We start from the raw sequence: 23,065 nt of genomic DNA, 5'->3' as shown, positions 1-23,065 counted from the left end.
CACCAGGGTCTCAGGCTCTATCTGGTGCTGAAAACTTCTTGGAACTTGGGAGTCAGCACAAATAGGTAAGGAAATCTGAGGAAGGCCCTGTGAGGAGCCCCATCAGCACCCCACAGAGCAGCTCAAATCCCTGAGCTGGAGGGAGCCAGGCCATGCTAGCCAAGGTCCCTCCCAGACACTGGTAATTGCTGCCTCAATCCAAACCAGATGTTCTGAGGCAACTCCAGCTGCTCCTCCCAGCCCAGGTCCTCCCCTCCTCCACCCTCACACCCTGGCCCATAGCAGCCTGTGGGTTCTGTGCTGGCCAGGGCAAAGGTCCCCCCAGAGTGTCAGGCCCAGGCTTGGCCAGCTGGAGAAGGGAGGACCATCCTCCCCTGGGGAGCCAAGCACTGAGCCCCTGGTCCCCTCCCAGTGGCTGGGGGCTTCCCCATAAACAAACCCTCCCTCATGCCTTCTCTGGAGCTGGGCATAGAAATGCCACAGAAAAGAGAAGGCCAGGAGTCCTTGTCCCGTGGCCCATCCCTGGGCCCTCAGGCCTCTTTCCCGGTTCTGTGCACCTGAAGAACAGCCTTTCTGCTGGTCAGTCAGTGTATGCTGGAGGAGCAGACAACCCCTGCATCCACACACCCATGCACACATGCACACACGCATGCACACACGTGCACAGACATTCGCACACACACAAAGCTTGAATGCAGGGGGCAAAGGGGGTCCAGGCAAATTGCCCAAGGAGAATGTGAGAAGGGAGAGAACACTGCCTGCTGGGAGGGTCACCACAAAGGAGCCACTGCCTGAGCTGAGCCTTGAAAGCAGAGGAGGAACTGAGGTGGGAGCAGACCCCAGCCAGGGGGCAGCCTGAGAGAACCCCCCCCCAACCCATGCAGGCAGGAGATGGATTGTAGCCTTAGGAGAATGTCCCTTTGGGCTGAGCACCATGAGGAGGGGTTGAGACTGAGATACTGCTGAGACCTTGCACTAGAGATGCCAATCATTCCACAAGAATTTACTGAGTGCCTACAATGTGCTGGCACAGTACTAAGGGCTAGGCAGACAAAAGGAGGCAAAAGACAGCCCCTGCCCGAGGAGCTTACAATCCAATGGGGCAGACAACATGCAAACAAGGAGGTGCAAAGCAAGCTCTGCACAGGATAAATAGGAGATAATGTAGAGAGGAAGGCACTGGTATGAAGGGGGGCTGGGAGGACTTCCTGTAGGAAGTGGAATTTTAGCTGGGTCTTAAAGGAAGCCAGGTAAGAATTGTAAATCAAAGGAATGCCCATCCATTGGGGAATGGCTGAACAAGCTGTGGTGTATGATGGTGATGGACCATTGTTATGATATAAGAAATGACAAAGGAGGATTTCATTTCGATGTTTTTGGCAGTGATGGATCGTGTCATGAGTTCAAGAGCTCACTGCCTAAGCAGGAGGATTTCAGAAAGGCCTGGAAAGACTCGTATGAACTGATGTCTAGTGAAGTGAGTAGAACCAGGAGAACATTGTGCACAGAGACAGCCATATTGTTGGATGAAGACCTGTGAATGACTTGACTATTCTCAGCAATACGATGATCTGAGACAATTCCAAAGGCCTCACAATGAAGCCGACTCACCTCCCGAGAGAGAACTGATATTGATGGAACAGCCTGAAGCGGGTGATTTGTTCACTTTCTTTCATTTTTTCTTTTGTTGTTGTTGTTGTTTTTTTTAAGTAAGACAATGGGGGTTAAGTGACTTGCCCAGGGTCACACAGCTAGTAAGTGTTAAGTGTCTGAGGCCAGATTTGAACTCAGGTCCTCCTGAATCCAGGGTTGGTGCTTTATCCACTGCGCCATCTAGCTGCCCCCTCATTTTTTCTTTTGTTCAAGTTTTCTTGTACAACATGACGAATATGGAAATGTTTGCGATACTTGTACACGTAGGAGCCACATCTGATTGCTTGCTGCCTCAGGGAGGGGGAGGGGAGGGAGGGAAGGAGGGATAAAATTTGGAACTCAAAGCTATAAATAAAAACGCTTGTTTGAAAAAAGGAAGCCGGGGATGTAAATAATCAAGGTGGAGGAAGAGGAGCATTCCAGGCCTTGGGGACAGTGGGAGAGAATGCTCAAAGGCAAGTGGTGGAGAAAGGGTTGTTGAGGCAGCAGGTAGGAAGGAAGGTGGGATGGGATGGGAGAGGTAGAAGGGCAGGGTGAGAAGGGCTCTCAATGCCTAGCAGCGTTTTGTATTTGCTCCTGAAAGCAGTGGATTGAGGAGGGAGTGACTCGGTCAGAGGTCAGAGCTGCACCATAGGGAAATGAATGGAGAGTGGGCTGGAGGGGGGCAGACTGAGGCAGGGAGACGGCCCCTCCCCCTGCAGCTGCTGCTGTCATCCAGGGGGAGGGGCGGGTCCTACACCAGACGGGGGCAGGGTCAGAAGGAGGCACACTGGAGAGATGCTGCAGAGGTGAAATCAACAGGCCATGACACCATATTGAATATGGGGGGCAGGGGGGAGGTGGTGAAGAGTCCTAGGTTGTGAACCTAAGGGATGACGGTGGTTTTGTTCTCTACAGCAGTCAGGAAGGTAGGAGTCAGGGAGAAGGGTTAGAGGGAAAGATCAGGAGTTTCGTTTGGGGCATATTGAGTTTAAGATTTCTACTGGGGGTGGCTGGGCGGCGCAGTGGATAGAGCGCCAGCCCTGGATTCAGGAGGACCTGAGTTCAGATCTGGCCTCAGACACTTGACACTTACTAGCTGTGCGACCCTGGGCAAGTCACTTAACCCCCATTGCCTCACACACACAAAAAAAATAAGATTTCTACTGGACATCCCATTTGAGATGTCTGAAAGTCAGTTGGAGATGCCAGATTGGAGATCAGAAGAGAGCTTGGGGCAGGATGAGTAAAAGATTTTAAAATAACTAGAATAGGGGGCAGCTAGATGGCGAAGTGGATAAAGCACTGGCCCTGGATTCAGGAGGACCTGAGCTCAAATTTGGCCTCAGACACTTGACACTTACTAGCTGTGTGACCCTGGGCAAGTCACTTAACCTTCATTGCCCTGCAAAAAAAAAAAAATCACTAGAATAGAGTTGATAATTAAATCCATGGGAGCTGATGAGATCACCAAGTGAACTAGTTCAGAGGGAGGAGAGGAGAAGGCCTAGGTCAGAGCCCTGAGGGATGCCCATGGCCAGAGGGCATGGTCTGGAGGAAGATCCAGCAAAGGAGACAGAGAAGAAGCAGTCAGAGAGGTAGGAGAAGAACCAGGAGAGGGTGGGGTGGCCCACAAGCCTAAAGAGAAGGGAGCATCGAGGAGGAGAGAGTGACCAACAGTGTCAAAGGGCTGCAGAGAGGTCAAGGACAGTGAGGATTAACAAAAGGTCACTGGATTTGGCCACTAAGAGACAGGATAATGGAAGAAGGTAAGGCACATTTAGTAAGTGCCTACTATGTGCCAGGCATTGTGCTAAGTACTTTACATTTACATGTCATCTCATTTGATCTTCACAACACCTGGAGGTAGATGCTAAGGTCATCCACATTTACAGTGAGGGAAACTGAGACAGAAGTTAAGTGACTAAGGCCAAGTATTGCCCTGGATGTGAATGGACCGGGGTCCTCAGCCATCACCATGGATATATCAGATGCTGGAATGGAGGAATCTCCTTGGCATTGTCAGCCCTGGCACGATACCAGGATGGCAGGATGGAGGAGGGAAATGTCGGCTGAGGAGCTGATGCACAGAATGAAGCCATTCATAGCACTGCCAGCCCATCTGCCACCCCTCTGGTGACAGCAACAGCTCTGAAATGATGAGAACATCCCAGCAATCTGCATGCACAGATGCTGCTTTTTCCTGGAAAGTGTCTGGGTTTAAGTGTAAAGCCTCAAGGAGCAAATACCTCTGCCAAGCCCTTCCTGGAAGACATTGGGAAAGCCATGCTATCAGCCTTGTGGGCAGGGAGGAGCCCTTCCTTCCAACCCAGTGCCGGCTCCAGCCAACAAAGCCCTTTTGGTACCTGAACACCTTCCCTCCTTTGACTCTAATGGTCTTGCTCAAGTAGTCATGTGGTAGCCAACTGCTGTGCTCCTCCCCGACACCCTCCAGCATCCTTTGGGATTGGGCTGAGGAGCCTGTTATCAGCCAAAGCAAAGATACCCTTTCCCTAAGGCTCCCCTAGGGTAGATATGACCTGAGAAGTGGCAGAAGAGTACCTCTCATGGGAATCAAGGAGCATCTAGGCAATCAGTCTAACCAAAGATAACATCCAGACAACTCCAAACTTGAGGATTTGAGCATTCATTTGTTTTTCTTTCCATTTTTTTCAGTTATCATGCATGTATTTCCTGTCTCTCCCATTTTTCCCCATTGGAAAAAAAGAAAACATTTGAAATAAATGTGTACACAAGCAAAACCAATCATGCGATTGGCCACGTCCACAAATGTGTCTCCTTTGACACCACCCCAGTCAACCACCTCTGTCAGGATCACTGTCCTAGAATCATCATCAGTCCCTATTGATCAGAGTTCTGAAGTCTTCCCAAAATTATTTGTACAATGTTGATATTACAGACATTATTCTGGTCCTATTCGACTTTACATCAGTTCACAAAAGTCTTCCCTGGTGTCTCTTGTCTATGTGTAGATCAGTGCCCAACACTGGTGAGTGTACAGCTCGGAAGGAGTCCAATCACAGGTACAGGCATGGACAAAGTAGACACCAAAGGCTGTGATCCAGCAGTGGGCTATCCGAGAGCCCCAGGGAACAGGAGTGTTTCTGTATGGCCCCCCACTCCCTACCATCACATTTTGAGTGGGTTTGAAGTGGACATAGATGGGACTCTGTGGATAGCATGATGTTGGAGGAGAAGGGCCTATAAAAGCATGAGATTTTCACTACCACAGATATGGTTAGAAGATAGACTGAGGAAAGGGGTCCTAGGCAAGATTTTCTGGTAGGGGGACTATTTTCAAGGGAAAAGACCTTCTTTCTAATGATCTAGGCTTGCTTGATGAGGAAGGGATATTGGGGCAGAGCTGAAACTTGAGGAGAGTGTAATGTCACAGACCAGATGGAGCAGAGAGGCGGTGGGGGGGGCAGTAGGAGAGGCCTGTCAGTGTCCTGGCACCAAGAGAGAAAATTTACACTGGGCACAGGTCTTCCTAAATAGAGATGTAGGCTGAGTGGAGAATGGACCATGCTGGAAATAGCATCCTCTAAAGTGAAAAGGGAGAGCCGATCAGAGGGACTGGGTGGCTATCCTGGAATCTCACTGCATCCCAGGTCTTTGAGAAATGTAGCCTTCTTCCCACCGAGAGGCAATTGGAAAGATGCTAGTGGGAGTCATGCACTTCTGTACCAGAGCAAGCCTCCTCTTGTGAGCCTGACTGACCCTCTGCCAGTGAACCCTCCACCCTGCGCTCTGTGGAGGCTGAGCCCGAACCAGGAATGGTCATCAATAAGATGACAAAGCCAGGCCGGCGAAATGCAATTAAGATGCACAATAATGACGTTTGCCTCAGTTAGCTCTTCTCCAGTCAGTTTATAAACAAATTCTCTCAGTTAACTTGTGAGACAGATCCTGGCTGAGTGTGCTGGAGACAGCCGAAGGAGGCAGGTGCAAGGCTGATAATGGGATGATGCAGACTAATGGACCAGCTGGTGATGCCCACACCAAGAGGCGTGGTGCACTTGTAAATCCCTGGTGCCTTCCCCTCCCCCTACCCCAAGGAAGGATAAGGAACACAACTCAGCCCAGCACCAAGGACAGAGAAAGAAGGCAGAGCAACCTGTTGTCGGCTCCCACTTTTCTTTGAACGACACTGCCTCCTCTCCTTCCCCCACCGAAGTCCCGGGTTCTATCTTCAGAGTGAGAAGAGGCTAAGGCCAATTCCCAATTCGCTTTGGTTTTAATCTCTCCCCCAGCGGCAGAGGCTGCTTGAGAAAGTATGTCCCACTCTGAGCTCCCAGTACAGATGAGAAATGCTTCCTTCTACCTATTCTGCCCCCACCATGAGGCTCGATCCATGAAGACAGGAAGACTCTGGGGGAATGCAAAGGACTCAGATGCTTCCCAGAGTGAAGGTTGCACCGAGGGCCAAAGCACTAGGACTATGGTGACTACAAAGCCACTTCCCAGCCCAGTGAAGCTCTGGACAAGGATGGTCCGTGCCAACCTCAAGGCGTGAGGCCCACGTGTGGCCAGAGCGTGTGGCTCTACCGGCCACCAACCACGCATCCTCTGGAAAGCAGCAGGAAGAGTCCGTGACTTGTGGCAGCGCCTCTCCTGCCAGGCTCTTGTTGCTCTCATTCACTTCCGCCAGAAATGACTTCACATGCTTATTTGTGTACGGGCGAGGAGCGTGTTCTTCTTGCCTTTTCATCCCAATCGCCCGGCACGAGGCTTTACACAGCGTACTCCGCCCCGTTGGCTGACTTCCTCTCCGAAAGTCCTTCGAGGTCCTCCAAGGACCATAAGCATGGCCTTTGTTTGCAGGGAGACATATGCTCACACTCACGTACTCACACCCTCACGGCCTGGGTTCCATGCCTGGTCTAGCTCTTGTTCTGATCAGATGTGTATGTCCCTGGCAAGACACTCCTTTGCACTAGGAAGGACTCGGTGGGGATATGCTGCAGCTCATTCATATCCACTACATCTCTCTCCATGGCTTACTTGCCATCAGGATTCTTCCAAAAGCTTAGTGCTTGGAATTCAGTCAGACAAGGTCCATAAGAAATCATTCTTGTGAAAGAGATGGGCATTTGCCCTATAAAATCGGGGTCGTCGCAACCAACAAGCCCATTTCAAATTGTGCTCAAGATGTCTGTCCTTCCCCTGTTCAATTCTGGGTCTGGATCCTGTCCATCTGTAGTGTTGGTCTAAGACATATGGGTTAGATTTCTGGTCAAGATGGTGGCACGAAAAGTCACAGAGAGGTCTTGCTCTTTCCTTTCAATCCCTCTCACTTGGACTATTGAAATCCTCACCTCCTCATTGGTCTCCCTGCCTCCTGGGCTCTCCCTCCTTCAGCCTATTCTCCACATCATTCATTGTCAAAGGGATTTTCTTTAACTCTACATCTGACCATGTTCTTAGCTCAATCAATCCCAATGACTCATCACTTCCAAGATAAGCCCTAGTCCTCAGGTTAGCTTTTAAATCCTTAACTCTGACCTGACTTAGACTCTGGTCCCAGCTCTATCTTTCCAGCTTCTGGACATGACTGCCTATCCTGCACTCTGTGAACCAGCCAAACTGGACTTCTTTGTCCTCACATGCAATCTCCACTCTCTGCCCCTTTGTGCTGGCTATCCCCTCTGTCAGGAATATCAACCCTCCACACTTCCACCCCATAGACTCTCTCTCTTCCTCCAAGATCCAGTATGAAGCCTTTCCTGATGCCCTTCCCCCAAAGAGCCTGAATTTCCCTTCTCCTTCAGCACATCCTTGTCTTCCCCATGGGACTTTAATCAGCTTGTGAGTCAGGATGGCTTCCTTTTTGTGTATGAGTGCTCCAAAGCTTTGCCCAGTGTCTAGTACCTATTAGATGCTCACTAAATGCTTGATTGGAAATAGAAAGGACACTTGCATGAAAGCAAGAACCTCAGACAATCTAGGAAGGCAACTCGAGGAACAGTTGGCTGCATATTGTGTGCTTTCGTGTTTTCAGAGCCCTGATTGGGAAGGACTATAGAGAGGAGTTTGTGTGTGATCTTAGGGGCCAGAAGGAGACATGAGAGCTTCCTGAGCAAGGCAGGGCTGTGATAAGACTTGCTCCTGAGAAGTCTCTGTGGAGAGTGGAATGGAAGGGGGAACAGCAAGGAGAACCCTTGGAAGGCGACTATGATATTCCGAGCTTTAGGTGATGAGTGGAAAGAAGCAGCCACATATAAATGATACACAGGAGGGTAGAAACAACCAGATTTGGCACCTGAGGAATGGAAGGGCATTGAGCAGAATGTCAAGGTTGTGTGCCAAGGAGACTGAAAGGATGGCAGGAACTTGGACCAAAATAGTGGCATTTGGAAGAAGGGAGGAAAGGATGCTGAGCTCAGTCTGGGATGTGTCGAGTTTGAGACTTCAGACACATGGTTGGAAATGTCCAATCAGTAGCTGATGATGTGAGACTGAAGATCGGGGGTTGGAGATAAAGAACTGGGAGTCATTTGCCTGGAAATGAGTTCACTCCATAGGAGCTCATGTAGTCACCAAGAGGAAAAGTGTTGAAAGGGTGAAGAGAGAAGGTCCTGGGACAGAGCTTTGAGAGACCCCCACAGACAGCAGGAATGAGCAAACTGAGAAGGAGGGGAACCATCTGTCAAGACAAGCTCGAGATGAGTGTCTGAGGAGAAGGTGGTCAACAGCATCAAAGACTTCAAAGAGGAAAATAAGGATGAGGGTTGAGAAAAATATTTAGTCATTGAGAGACCACTGGTGACTTGGGTGATCCAAACAGCTGCCAGATATTGTCTCCACCTCTACAACGGTCTTGGTGCCTGATTCACACCAACAGCTCCTGGGTGATGAGCACAATTAGCCAAAACACTGGGTTCTGGGGCAGGGGAGGTGGGGGAGTGAGTCCCTCATTTGGGATGGAGTTACAGAACCAGGAAGGCTCAAGTCTGAAGCAAGTTATTGGCAGTCCTGCCTTCCAAGACAACGTGGTGCTATAGCCCAGGTATGTGAGGTAGCCCCCCAGTGTTCTCTCTGTCTGTGGACAGACACCTTCTTTAAGGTTTCTAGTACAGTTCTGCATTAAAGACGTCGTCCGTGGCTTGGGAATTTGCTTTAGGATGGCATTTATTCATTGACTTTTGGGCAACTTTCCCGGGGTGGAGAAGTAGGTGGTGTCTGGCCGCTGGAGGGGAGACAGCCACATCTTGGAAGGTAAATGCCTCAGGCCACAAAGCCTTTTGCATAATCCTGGGTGATGTTGGTGAGCCCCCAGGCATCCTCCAGAGAGGAGCAGAGCTCTGGTCTCTCCCGCGTGACCTCACCTCTTCAATGAGTTTGTAGTCCTGAAGGTTCTGGGTCCTCAGACACTATCTCAGACACATAGGGCTGGACCTGAAGCTGATCCAGCTTGACTAGACCTGCCAATATTTAGGCTCTGCTGACAGAGGGCCTGGGAGAATCCAGAGCCCCTCCCTGCCAGGAGACAGTGTCCTGCTCTGGGCCCCCATTGGCCTGAGAAGACTTGGGAATGGTTTTAGGTGCCAGAAATAGAAGCGAGGGGGTGGTGGGTGGTGAGGTCTGAGGCCAAGCATAGCCAGGTTGATGTGAAGAGCTAACATTGCAAGCCACAGTCTTTCCACATGATTAACCCCATGAGGGAGTTATTGGCAAAAACAGAGGGAGAAAAAGCCTTATCCAGGGTCTCGTCTCGGAGCGGGCCTTTCTGGAAGAAGATGGAGGTGGTGTGGTGGATTCCATGAACCCAGGCTGGCCCAGTGCCATCCCTCGGCCCCCTCCCAGGACTGTCATGAGACCTGAGAAGTGTCAGTCGCCAGATGCTCACTGCCTGGGTTGAGGGGCTCCCGGCTGGGCTCATTGCCCCCCCTGCCCTCTCCAGAAACTCTCCCAGAGGCCTCAAAGCCACCCCACTATCAATGGGTATGAATGCCCAGTGCCTTGGCCCAGTCCAACACTGGGACTCCTCTGGGCATCAGCTGGCGCCAAGCGTGCCATGCCCAGAAAGCGGGGGGAAGAAGGGTCAGGAGGTTTATTTTTACCTGGCAAAGGGTTTTAAGAGTGAGTCAGAGTAGGGCTGGGCAGCAAAATCCAATTGGGAGCTGCAGCATCTCAGGCAGAGCCAAGCCTGGCCGGGTGTGAGGCTCAGCTCCTGAGGCCTGGTCTCCATCATGCCGACTCAACAAATTGGGAGTGACAGCACCCCCCAGGGGCCTTGGGGCAGCAACCTTATTGCCTTCCTGGGGTCACGTGGGTCGGGGGCTGCGAAGGATTCTCAGATAGGGCCTCTGGAGCCCCCCCTATTCCTCATTCCAGGCAGTGCCCCCTCTGCTAGCTATTAAAAGCTCAAAGTCCAGGATGTGGTGGTGTGTGTAAACATCCCAAGGAGGCCTGGCCTGGCATCCCCTGACAGGCAGGGTCAGGCAGTGTCTTCCCAAGCAGCTTCCAGACCCTCTGCTGAAGCACCACTCTGCCCCAAAGCTGCCCACACTGGGCCTATGTGGTGCCCATGTGCCAGTGGGCGCCCCCATCCCTTCCAGGCCCGCATCTCCGGAACCCAGGAGACAGCCCTGAGAAATGAGGTGGCATGTGGGGAGAGGGGCACGTTTTAAGTCTGCTGAGGCATTTTCCCTGGTAAGAGGCCCTCCCGGCCTGGCCTGGAGCACACATTCCAAGACCGATGGAGAATAAAGAGGTCTTTGGAGAAGGCTCTGTGGCCTGTGTGTGTCCGTGAATCCCAAAGCCACAAACCAGGCTTAGAGGGAGCCGTGTGACAAGTTCCCTATGAGGCTGGAGCAAGCCTTCCAGCCTCTCCCCTCCCTGCCAGATGGGCGGTTTCTGGGGGCTTTCCCGAGCCAGGGGCAGGAGGGGGATTCCTGGGCTGGCAGGGAGGGCATGGCTGCAGCTGCCCCAGTTCTGTCCTCGCACTTTCAGAAGCATTTGGGTTGTAGAGCATCCCTGTGGTTCTCCTCCTCTGGTGACTTGCCTGGCCTGGCCTGGGGGGCAGTGCTCTCACAAAGTCGCCCCAAGAGCACCGGCTCTCCTAGGTGGAGTCCAGCCCTCCAACCGATGGGAGCTGCCCAGCTGGGTTCACTCCGAGGTGTGGGCCCGAGGCCCCCAGAGGTGGTCAGCTCAGGCATGGAGGGATGGGTGTCTCTGGGCTGGGGCAGGGGGCGGGGGAATGTCAAACATCAACGTGAAGAGGCAGGACAGTGGGACCTGTCCACATGCTGATGGCAGGTTTGGGGCTGTGATGGTGCTGCCCCGGGGGGGCCCCCTGCCTCCAGCTTTCCTTTCCCATCTATGACAAAACAAATCTCTGAAGCACCTCTCAGAGGCCCCACCCTATGCTAAACACTGGGGATCCGCAGAAAAGCAAAAGAGCCCCTGCCCTCAGGGGACTTACAGTCTAACACATACGCAGTGTCTACAGAGGACAAGCTGGGGGTGAGCCACTGAGAGGAAGAACCAAGGGGTGGGAGAGGCTTCCTGGAGAAGGGAGATTTTGGCCAGGCTTGAGAGAAGCCAAAAGAACCTTTGGAAGGCGTCGGTCTGAACATGGCCATCCTCTGCTCTGGAACCCCACGTGGCTCCCTAGTGCCTCTAGGTCACCACACAGATCCCTCCGTCTAGCTCTGAAGACTCCTCTGTGCCTTTTGAAGCTTGTTCCATACTGTGTGTGGCCTATGCCACACCCCCTGAACCTGACGCGCCACCCACCCGTCCTGGGCCTGGAATGACTGTTCCTGCAAAGCTTAGCCCCGAAGGCCCTTCTAGAGTTCCCTAGCAGAAAGGAAGGCCCTGGAGGTCAAGTCCCACTGCCATCTTGGTCTTTGCTCCCAAAAGGTTGGCGGCTCCTGGGAACACGCTAATGCTTGGCTCTGCAGGGGCTCTCAATGCCCCTGCCCTCAGCCATCAGGGCAACTCAGCTCCCTGGGCAGGCTTCCTGATGCTGACTGACCAGCTTCTCTGGGGGAAGCAGAGACACGGCCGATGTGGCAGGAAGGCTGCGGGTGGCTGCGCACACGGCTTTGCCCACAGTACTGATGAGACATTCCATTCCACTTGAATGCGTCCACATGTGGGAAAGATGGTTTGATCTTGGAATATTCCAGTTAATCCAGAAGAAAGGGAACCATTTCTTCAAAACTGTATACATACTTGGGGGGGGGCTCAGGCTTTCAGAATGCACAGAAGGCACTGGATGTTTGGGGGAGCACCTGCAGGCTTGTGACTTGTTCACAGAGATTTCTGGTAAGCGTGGAGAAGATGGGACCTCTGTGGCATACGACAGGGGGTGGGGGTGTCATCACCTCAAGGGAGAGTTGTGTGGGCTGACCTATTTCTCCAGTGCTCACATCCAAAAAGGTGAGGGGAGTCTATGGTCAGAAGGAATGTGGATGTAATTCCCTGTGCTGTGGATGGAATCTGGCATGGGCAATATGCCCCTCGGAGGACCCCCCTCCCCTGCAGAGGAGCTGCTTTGGGGTGGGAAGTGGACCCTTCTTCTCTGGCAATAGGACATTGCAGGTGACCGGGATTAGCCTGAGCTGGTCAATCCTGGCACTTTTGTTCCCATTTGTCCTCCTTGACACTAACGGGGAAGCTGGCCATAGGTGTGGTCATTTGGGAAACACTGTAGTGGCCAAGGAGGTTAAACCTGGTCTGGAGGAAATGCAATACTTTCCCAGCATTAGCTTGGCAGGGAAGCTGGCCTGGGGAAGTCCCTACCTGGGGCACTTGAATAATGAAGTCCCCCCAGAACCTCACCAACTCTGACCAGAATCAATACCAGGTCCAAGGTTAGAAGTGGGCAACACAAAGAAAATGAGTCCAGCTCCTCCCCCTAGGAAAATGGTCTGCGATTATCCCTCAGTAATTCTGGCAGCCAGGAACAGGGACAAGAGAAAGTGCACCACGTGAGCTTTTCTGGGCTCCTCTGCCCTTGGCACTCGTCTACACCCCCTGGTGGGGAGCTCACAATCTTCTGTGGCAGCTCCATGGGGCCAGGTGTGGGGAAGGGCCTCATCTTCACTCCCGAGATGAAGAGAAGCATCCATGCAGTGGCGGGGCGAGCACAGCATCCCACAAGGCAAAGCCGTCAGCCTGACCTTTGCTTAAGGGATCTGCTCCCAGTGGCTGCAGCACCTGTTGTTGTCCTGCACATGACGGCCCTGCTGCACAACATGGTGGTCACCCCCACAGGCCCTCTGAAAGTGAGCAGGCATTTAGCAGGAGCACAGAGCCCACTGACAGGGAGCACTGCGCGGATGGCTGAAGTCGGGATAGGATCGAGATGCACGTTGGAGTTGTTCCAGCTTCAGTTCCAAATGCAGGACTACACAAGCTCACTGTGGGGGGCTCAGAGGCTCTAAGCATGGAACTGATTTCTGTTTGCCTTGCTCAGACAGCAGAGGGAAGGCACCAGACTGAAGGGGTGGGGGGCAGGAGGGGCTTTCTGTAAAAGGTGGGGTTTTAGCTAGGACCTGAAGAAGGCAGAGGAGCTGGATGTGCTGGTCCCCATGACGTCTCCCCCAGTGACACAGAGCTCTTTGAGGACAGACTGTCTTTTGCCTTTCTTTGTATCCCCGGCACTTTTTGTTGTGGTTGTTCAGCCTCGTCCGGCTCTCCGAGACCCCATCTGGGGTTTTCCTGCCACAGACACTGGAGGGCTCTGCCACCTTCTGCAGCTCATTTGACAGATGAGGAAACTGACGTCAACTGGACTAAACGATTGTCCCAGGGTCACACAGTTCGATGTGAGATTGAGTCTTCCTGGTGGTAAGCCGGGCATGCCCATCCACTGCACCACCTCCTGTGCACCTGCACATAGCATGGTAACTCAATGTTTACTGACTGACTAGCCCCTCCAGCTGCATCTGGATGTGTGTGTGTGTGTGTGTGTGTGTGTGTGTGTGTGTGTGCAGAGCTGTGCTGTGGAGCCAACTGCTTCCAGCCATGAAGAACAGCTCTCCCCAGCTGTGTCTCCCAACCAGGATCTATCCCCACCCCCAGATGTCAATGCTGCTCTCCTCTGTTCCCCCATCTTCCCCTGCCTCCAGCCTTCTTTTTCCTCCTCTTCCTTTCTCCCATTCTCTCTTGGCTCTAGATCCCTTCTCCAATAAGCTGGCGACAAGTTTGATTTGGGGAGAAATGTTTAGTACCAACTTTCCCTTCCCTATGATCTTAGCAAGTGCTTTTGCTAAAAGCTCACTGAGGCTGCACACTGGGAGAGGCTCAGGAGAGACAGCAGAGGGAGGCCAGCCCCTCAGCCTCCTTCTATAACCCTATCTGCTGGAGTGACTCAGTTGGGTGGGGGGGGGCGATGCAGGATTATAATTGTGCAGTAAGGAATCAATGGGAGCTTGGGCATCATTTCTTCCAGCTGCCTCAGTTTACATATAAGGAAAGTGTAGTCCAGAAAAGCTGTGACCATCCCAAGGTCACACAAGAAGTAACAGGGCCAAGATCTGAACCCAGGCCTCATCTCCACATGCAATGTTACTGCTGCTGCTGTTTGGCAGAGTGAGAGGAGGTACTGTAAAGGTGTCCACATTGATGACGTCCCCCATCCCTGTGCGTATGTTCCTGTTCTGTGCTTGGGATCTTCTCTCCCCAAGCCTCTCATCTGATGCCCAGAGCCTCTTCAGGACTCTGAAGTGGTCGTCATTTCCATGTTTGCCACTGAGCTTCTCTCTCCTCAGCCCCCTGGACTTCCATCATCAGCCTCTCCTGCCCCCTCCCTATCTGGTTCCTTTGGAGCCACAGCCTGGGCACAAGTCTTAGCCTGTCAGGTCTCAGTGCGATCTAGGGCATCAAACAGCTCTCCTTCTTTCCTTTGGATTTCGATTTCGCTTCACTTGGTGCTTCCATTTTGTGTGTGAGGTTGGGGGTTTTCTTGTTGATCATCTTCTTGGATGCTGACTGCCAGGAATTCCTGGTTCTCTCTTCTGTTCTTCTTCCTCACAAGCCACAATATGAGTAAGAAATAGAAAAGGTCCCTTACCATTGAGAGCTTCTGTGTTGACAGGGAAGACTAAAACACAGATTCAGATGAGGACAATGCTCTCAAAATGCTGACATGTGAAGCCTCAAGGGGAAAGTTAAATTGGTCTCAAGACCAAAAAGCCTTCTTGGAAGAGCTCAAAAAGGATTTTAAAAATCAAATGAGGGGGACAGCTAGGTGGCACAGTGGATAGAGCACCGGCCCTGGAATCAGGAGTACCGGAGTTCAAATCTGGCCTCAGACACTTAACACTTACTAGCTGTGTGACCTTGGGCAAGTCACTTAACCCCAATTGCCTCACTAATTAAAAAATAAATAAAAAGATCAAATGAGGGAGGGGGGAGAAAAATGGGAAAAGAAATGAGAGAAATTAAAGTTACACAAGAAAATCATGAAAAAAGAATCAACAGCTTGGAAAAGGAAGCACAAAAATTGACTGAAGAAAACAATTCCTTAAAAAATACAAATGGGGAAAAAAGGTCAAACTTTTGCACCAAAAGTTTACTGAAGAAAACAATGCCTCAAAAGTGAGAATTGGGCAGATGGAAGAGAATGAGTCCACACAACCCTGATCCAAGGGGGGGCCTCCCTAGGGGAGGGAGTTTGGATTTAGGCACCATAACTTAGACTATAGGGTGGGTAGGTTCTAGGCAAATGATGTAAATACATAGGATGAAGACCAGTGATGGAACATTTTCCTGGCATCCGGTGAATCTAATTAAATGAGTTTTAACGTGAGAGAGGCAGAGGGAAAAACTTTCCACAGGGACCTGAGCGGTCTGTCATACATTGGGTAGGGAACGACCTAGGAGGAGGGAGAAGCTGGAGTCATTCTCTTCCCAGTGTGGAACAGGCTTCCCACAGGGGCTAGAGCAGGGCTTCTCAAACTCTTTCTAACCACCACCCCTTTTCACGTGCAAAGTTCATACCCCCCCCCATTTGTAGGTATAGACGAGAGGCACACAAATCAAACATTTACAGCCAAACTTTTCACGACCCCCACTTCTAGTCACAGTCTAGAGGGAGGCTTCGATGCTCTTGCCACAATCATCTCCAGCAGACAGGACCTTTGCCTGGCCTCCTTCAGATGGGGAGGCTCTCCTGAAACATGTCCTTCCCTTCAAGCCACCACACAAAGGATGGTCGGGCTGTTTGTTGGGAACAGGGAGCAGCAAGCTGGGGCACTAGGAAGTTACCCAGCCGGGAGCCCCGCGGGTCCTTAGCCCAGCACCAAGAACTTAGAAAACGCTGCCTCCAATCTTCCATCGCCCCTCTGAGACATTTATTGTTCCAGGGGAAAGCAGGGCATTTTCTTTTCAGTCCTTGGTCTGTCTTCTATTAAACCAGGAACTCTAGAAATCAATAATAACCTTTAGAGAGGAACGTCTTCATAATTACGCCCTCCCAATTCAGGTAATTGTTTGCATATTTTTATACAGAAATAAAAACACTGAGGGCTGGAGGCTGGGGGCTGAGGGCTGGGGGCTGGGGGGTGGGTGGGTAGGGAGTATCTCCAGTTGAGAAAGCTATTCCCAAGCCGGTCAGCAGCATTCGTGGTTTTATTTCCAGTCACCTCCTTGTTTCCTCGGGCCAGTTCATTCCTCCCCATGTAGCCCCACAAATCAGACGATGACCCCCCCCAGTTTTCTCCCCCAGAAGGAAAGGAGCCCTGGCAACTGCGACCTGCTTTGGGGAGGGGGGGTGCCTTCTGACAATGTTTCTTCTGTTCAGCCTGGGGAGTTAAAAGGAATGTTCAGTTTCCGTCAAATCAATCTCTGGGCATCTTATGGATGCTCCGGTGACATGACCCACAGGAAGCAGCCAACAACCCAAACGGGAGTGATCTCAGATCAAGAAACAACACAGACATGGTCCGGGAAAGGCCCTCCCTGTGCAGAATGAAAGGACAGAAAGTGCAGGGGCCTGGGGTCATTTTCCAAGATGCCTCCTCTGGGCTCAGCATCTGTGTCCACTTATCTGTCCTCCTGACCAGTGTGTGTGTGCGTGTGTGTGTGTGTGTGTGTGTGTGTGTGTGTGTTAGGTGGGGGGGCAGGAGGAGGCCCGAGCGGGCTCAGGTTGCAGGCAGGTCTGAGGGCGGGTCCAGCTGTACAATGGAACCTTTGGCCTGCATCAGGCCCAAGCAGGCAGCACCAGGCTGGTCTCCCCAGAGTGGTGATTGCCCCCGGAGGCCCAGCTGCAGGGGGGATGGTTCCTGTATCCTTTATTCAAAGTGAAAGACGTTAAGCAGACGACTCCAGGAGCCCTCTTGTTTGGGGAAAGAGAAAGGAGGATCCGAGGAAACTGGAAAACATCCACGAAATTAGCTCGCAATCACGGCCAATCCCACTCACTTGCTGACGAGCTGCCCATCAGAGGGGTCTGCTTGTTTCCCCGGGGGCTGCGGGGCCTTCCTTTGCTGACGGCTCAGCACCTGGGGCTACTTCATTTTGCCTTTTGTAGTCTGAAATCATCCTGAACAAGGTGACACTTTCCACCCTGGGGGCTCGGTCGAGGGGGGGGGGATGATGGGAAAGAGTGACGCCAAAATGCAAGTTCTTGAAGCAGGCATAACACTGAGTTGATTTCTTTGGTTGGGTTCACAAAAAGCCAGAGAGATTGTCTCAAATCAGAATTGTTTTCATATTAGTCATCCTTCTAAAAAAAGCAAGAAAAGTAAAGAAAGTGAGAAGATTATACTTAAAATTGTCCTCAAGAGTTCCTTATCATTTCAGCTCCAGTCTTTTGGGATTGTCTTGGTTCATTGCCTTGATCAGAGCAGCCAAGTCTTTCCCACTGATCATCATGACAGCTTTGCTGTTACTGAGCCCAATGATCTCCTGATTCTGCTCGCTTCACTTTGCATCAGTTTATATCGAGCTTGCCTTGGTTTTTTCTGCAACCACCTGCCTCCTCATTTCTTATGGCACAATAATATTCCATCACAATCATTTACCACAACTTGTTCAGCCATCCCCCAAAGGATGGGCATCCTCTCAGTTTCCAATTCTTGGCCACCACAAAAAGAGCTACTATAAATGTTTTGTACAAGTGAGTCCTTTTCCTTTGATCTCTTTGGGATACAGACGTAGTAGTGCTATTGCTCGGTCAAAGGGTATAGCCCTTGGAACATGGTTTCATATTCTTCTCCAGAATGGCTGGAGAAGTTCACAGCTCCACCAACAATACATGAGTGTACCTGTTTTTCCCTTGTCCCTTCTAAAATGTGCCATTTCCGATAGGTGTGAAGTGGTACTTCAGAGTTATTTTAATTTTCGTTTCTCTGATCAAGTGATTTAAAATATTTTTTCATAAGACTAAACACAGCTTTGATTTCTTCTTCTGAAAACTGCCTGTTCATGTCTTTTGACCATTTGTCAAGTGGGGAACAGGTTTAATTATTTATAAATTTGACCCGGTTCTATACTCAGTATGTATTTGAGAAATGAGGCCTTCGTCAGAGAAACTTGCTATAAATTTTTTTGATATAACTTCATTGTACCTTTCTAACAAAATGTAGCTTCCCTTATTATCTCTTTTATTTAGGTCTATTTTTTTGCAGGCAATGGGGGTTAAGTGACTTGCCCAGGGTCACACAGCTAGTAAGTGTCAAGTGTCTGAGGCCGGATTTGAACTCAGCTACTACTGAATCCAGGGCCGGTGCTTTAACCACTGCACCATCTAGCTGCCCCCATTTAGGTCTATTTTTCCTTTTGCTTTGTCTAAGGTCATAATTGCTACCCCTGTGTTTTTTATGTCAGCAGAATCACATTAGGTTCTACTCTGGCCCTTTGTTTTAACTCTGTGTGTGTCTTTCTGTTTCAAGAGCATCTCTTGTAAACAACACATGGTTGAATTCTAATTTCTAACCCATTCTGCTATCTGTTTTATGGGTGAGCTCATCCCATTCACATACACTGCCATGACTACTAACCATGATTCCCTCCATCCCATCATCTTCTGTTTCTTCTCTTCCCTTTCTTTTCATGATGTCCTTCCTTGAGAATTTATTTTGCTTGGATGACTTTGATTACATTAAATTTAAAAGGTTTTGTACAAACTGAAGCAATGCAGCCAAAATTAGAAGGGAGGCAGAAAGCTGGGAAACAATTTTTATAGCCAGTATTTCTGATAAAGGCCTCATTTCTAAAACATATCAGGAACTAAATCAAACGTATAAGAATCCAAGTCATTCCCCAATTGAGAAATGGTCAAAGGATATGAACAGGCAGTTTTCTGATGAAGAAACCAAAACTATCTATTGCCATATGAAAAAATGCTCTAAATTACTATTGATTAGAGAAATGCAAATTAAAATAACTTTGAGGTACCATCTCATCTCTATCAGATTGGCTAATATGACAAAAAAGGAAAATAATAAATTTTGGAGAAGCTGTGGAAAAATTGGAACACTAATGCATTGTTGATGGAGCTGTGAACTGATCCAACCATTCTGGAGAGCGATTTGGAACTATTCCCAAAGGACTATAAATCTGTGCATACCCTTTGACTCAGTTGTACCAGTATTAGGTCTTTTCCCCAAAGAGATAATAAAAAAGGGGAAAGGACCAACATGTACAAAAATATTTATAGCAGTTCTTTTTGTGGTGGCAAGAAATTGGAAATTGAGGGACTGCCCATCCATTGGGGAATGGCTGAACAAGTAGTGGTATATGAATGTAATGGAATACTATTATGCTGTAAGAAATGATGAGCAGGAGGATTTCAGAGAAACCTGGAAAGACTTACATGAACTGATGATGAGTGAGATGAGCAGAACCAGGAGAACATTGTACACAGTATCAACAACATTGTGTGTTGATCAACTGTGATAGACTTGGCTCTTCTTAGCAATACAATGGTCCAAGATAGTTCCAAAGGACTCATGATGGGAAATGCTCTCCCAATGCAGAAAAAAAAAGAACTGTGGAATCTAGATGCCGATTGAACCATACTGTTTCTACTTTTTTGTTTTTCTTTTTTGAGGTTTTTCCTTTTTGCTGATTCTTCTTATATAACATGACTAATGCAGAAATATGTTTAATGTGATTGTACATATATAATCTATATCAGATTGCTTGCTGTCTTGGGGAGAGGGGAGGGAGGGGAGGGAAGGAGAAAAAATTGAAACTAGAAGTCATATAGAAACAAATGTTGAAAACTATCTCTACATGTAACTAGAAAATAATAAAATATTTTTATGATTAAAAATAATTTATTTTGCTTCTAACCACTGCCTCTCTTAATCTGCCCTTCCCTTTATGATCCCCCCCATCCTCTTTCTCCCCTATTTCCCTATTGGGTAAGTTACATTTGAATACATAGTTAAGTGTGCATATATATTTTCCTTCTTTGAATCAATTGCAATGAGTGAGGCTCAAGCATTGACTGCCACCATCAGCCCATTTTCCCATATGTTGTAAAAGCTCTTCCTTGCATGCTTCTCTTATGTGAGAACATTTCCCCCCATTCTGTCTCTTCCTTCCCCCTCCTCCCAGTGCATGCCTCTTTCTCACCCTTTAATCAGCTCACACCATGCCACCTGTTCATGTCAACTCCTCCTAACTTGTATCTTTGGAGTTACATGTCTCATCTTCCCATATAGGAATGGAAACAGTTTCACTGTATTGTGACCCTTTTGATGCTTTTCCAAAGTCTTCTGTTTGAATGTCACATTTTCTATTTAGTGAAGCCCTTTTCATCAGGAATGCTTGGAAGTCTTTTATTTTATAAAATATCCATTTTCCCCTGAAGGATTATGCTCAGTTTTGTTGGGTAAGTGATTCATGGTTGTCATCCTAGCTCCCTTGCCTTTGTTAATATCATTTTCCAAGCCCTCCACTCCTTTAACATGGAAGCCACTAAATTTTTTATGATCCTCATTGTGGCTCCAGCAAATCACAGAATTTTGAGAGCTGCGAGGAGCCTAGCGGGCCTCTGGTCTGAGTCAAGGATCAGAGGACTCTTCTTACAACATACCTGACCCATGGTCACCATCTTCTAAGGCCATGTCCAAAGATGTAACTCTATGAGGCTACCTTAGTTACCTCCATACCTCACAGATGTCTTGGGTGTGGCTCTTGCCCCCATTGCAGGATAGGGCCTGGACCCTGGTGATCTGCAGGCCCCATCACCAGCCTTTCCCATGGTTAAGCCCTGGCCTATGGCTGGTACAGTCTGGAATCACCTACCTGCCACCCTCTGAGGTAGGCAGAACCTGTTCTCAGGCTCCGGGGAGGCAGCTGGGGAGCTAAAGGATGGTGGGAGCCACTTGTGGGGGTCACTGTAGACATGGCCTTGCTCAGCCAGGGTATGTGAGAAGCTCCAGGCAGACACTAAGATCCCAGCCTCCAGTGGGGTTCATTTGTTGCCTACCTTGCCCTGCAGCACCTCAGGAAAAGCCAGAGGCATTGTTCTTCCTTGAATTTGGCCTGGACTGTTTGTGGAGAAAAGGGCATAGACACGGGAGTCCTTGTGAGGGCAGAGTGCACAGGACTGGGCAGCAGCTGTGAAATCCCTTGTCAACCATGTCTTTGCTGAGTGCAGATCAGTGGTGCATCAGGGGCCCTGGCCTCAGGAAGTGGACTTTTGAGTAGGTGCAGACGAGAGGACCGTGAGGGCTACAATGAGCCATGTTTTGGACTTATGGCCTGACAGGCTGCACTTTTGTCCTCGTGTCCCCCGCTCTGGTGGGGGAGGCCTCATGATCGTCCCTTGTCTTGGACTCAATGAAAACAGTCTTCAGGAAGGTCGGGAGTAGGGAAGAGTGCTGCCAGCCCTGGTCCAGTCTGCATCCTGAGAGAATCTGGACCCAAGTTCTTCCAGCATCTCCTCCAGGAATTCCATGCAAGAGAAGGGTGCCATCTCAAGGGGCGTCTATTCCATTCTGGGAAAGCCCTGACGATGAGGAAATTCTTGGGGACATCCAGCTTCTAATTCTGCCTCTCTCTCACTCCCTTTCCTCCTGCCCCATCTCCTTTGTTGCTGATGCCAGCCTCTAGGCCTAAACAATAGGCCTGACCTTGTGTCCATAGGGTAGCTTTGCAAACGCTTAAAGGCAACTACCATGTCTCACTCCAGCACTTTCTCTTCTCTAGTCCAAACGTGCCCAATTCCTTCAACTGGATTTTGGGGGAGGATTTAGATCCAAGGCCCGTCTTTACCCGGATCTGGGTCAGAGCTAACGCTCTTGGGAGGTTGAGGAGGAGACAAGACAACCTTTATAAATAACCTTTCTATAATGTTGTGCCAACGTGGAAAGGGAGGCCTTGGCTGGGCCAGAAAGATGAAAACCCTTGGGGGCAGGGGTGGCCACTCCCTCCTAGAGTTTGTCATAGATAAGGAGAGAAAGCCACAGACCTTGGACTTTGGGGGAACACTTCCCAAGAGCAGAAGGGTGGGTAGCATCCCATGGACCAAGGTGGAGAAAATGAAATCCTGAAGACACAGACAGACTCAGTTCCAGGGAGGAGCAGGAGGTTGTTTGTAAAGAGAGCCAGGTGGAAGCCCAGGGACTCTGCAGTACCCTGAGAGCTTAAAAAAGGATGGACTGAAGAAGGGAGCCAGGCCAGGTGAGGAGAATGGCTTTGAAGGCAGGGACAGCTAAGGACATCAGAGAGGAGGGAGGAAAGGGGCTGGTCAGCACAGGCACAGGGCTCTGGCAGAGGGGGCTGGGACCGAGATGCCACCTTCCGATTTCCTTTCTACTTCTTCTGCCAAGGAGAATAACCTTTGAACCTGAAATGATGGAGCAAAAAATAGCCAATGGTGAGGTGATGCCCCCCACAGGCAAAGAGATAATAAAGAATATCTCAATGAACTCATCACTTGAGCCACAACATCTCAACGTCGGCACGTTCAAGCTAGAAATTGTCATGAATCCTTAAGCGAATTCCCTCAATTCTATCCAGAGCTCTGCCATCCTTCTGGGCCCCACGGTCAGAAACTCGGCGACGCCCTCTCCTCTGTCCTCCCCCTGGCCCCTCCCCTCAAGTGTCTTTTCCATACCCCTTCGTTCCCACCACCCCTAGCCTGCTTGGGCTCTCTTCACCTCCCTCCTGCACTCCCAGGGGTCTCCTCGTTGGTCTCCTCCGCATCTCTGGACATCATCTCACATTCCCTGAGGACAGATCTAGCCATGCCATCCCCTGCTCAAGCCAATCAGAGGCTCCTTGGTGAGCCAGTTAAGCCCTCCCTTTCCTGACTCCTTTCACTGACTGTCGTTCCTGCACTGTATATAGGGCTCCAACTGCCCCCCAGTCCTCCCCCCATGATGTCCCTCCCCCACTTCCTGGCCTCTGTCCTCCATGCCTCTCCCTTGTGGAACCTCCAGCCTCCTCCAAGGTTCAGCGCTGGTGCTGACTCCCTTCTGAGCCCTCTTGACCTCTC

This window comes from Dromiciops gliroides, chromosome 5, assembly GCF_019393635.1.
Source record: "Dromiciops gliroides isolate mDroGli1 chromosome 5, mDroGli1.pri, whole genome shotgun sequence".
Taxonomy (NCBI): Eukaryota; Metazoa; Chordata; class Mammalia; order Microbiotheria; family Microbiotheriidae; genus Dromiciops; species Dromiciops gliroides.
The sequence above is the reverse complement of the archived record's forward strand: the minus strand, read 5'-3'. Positions refer to the sequence as shown.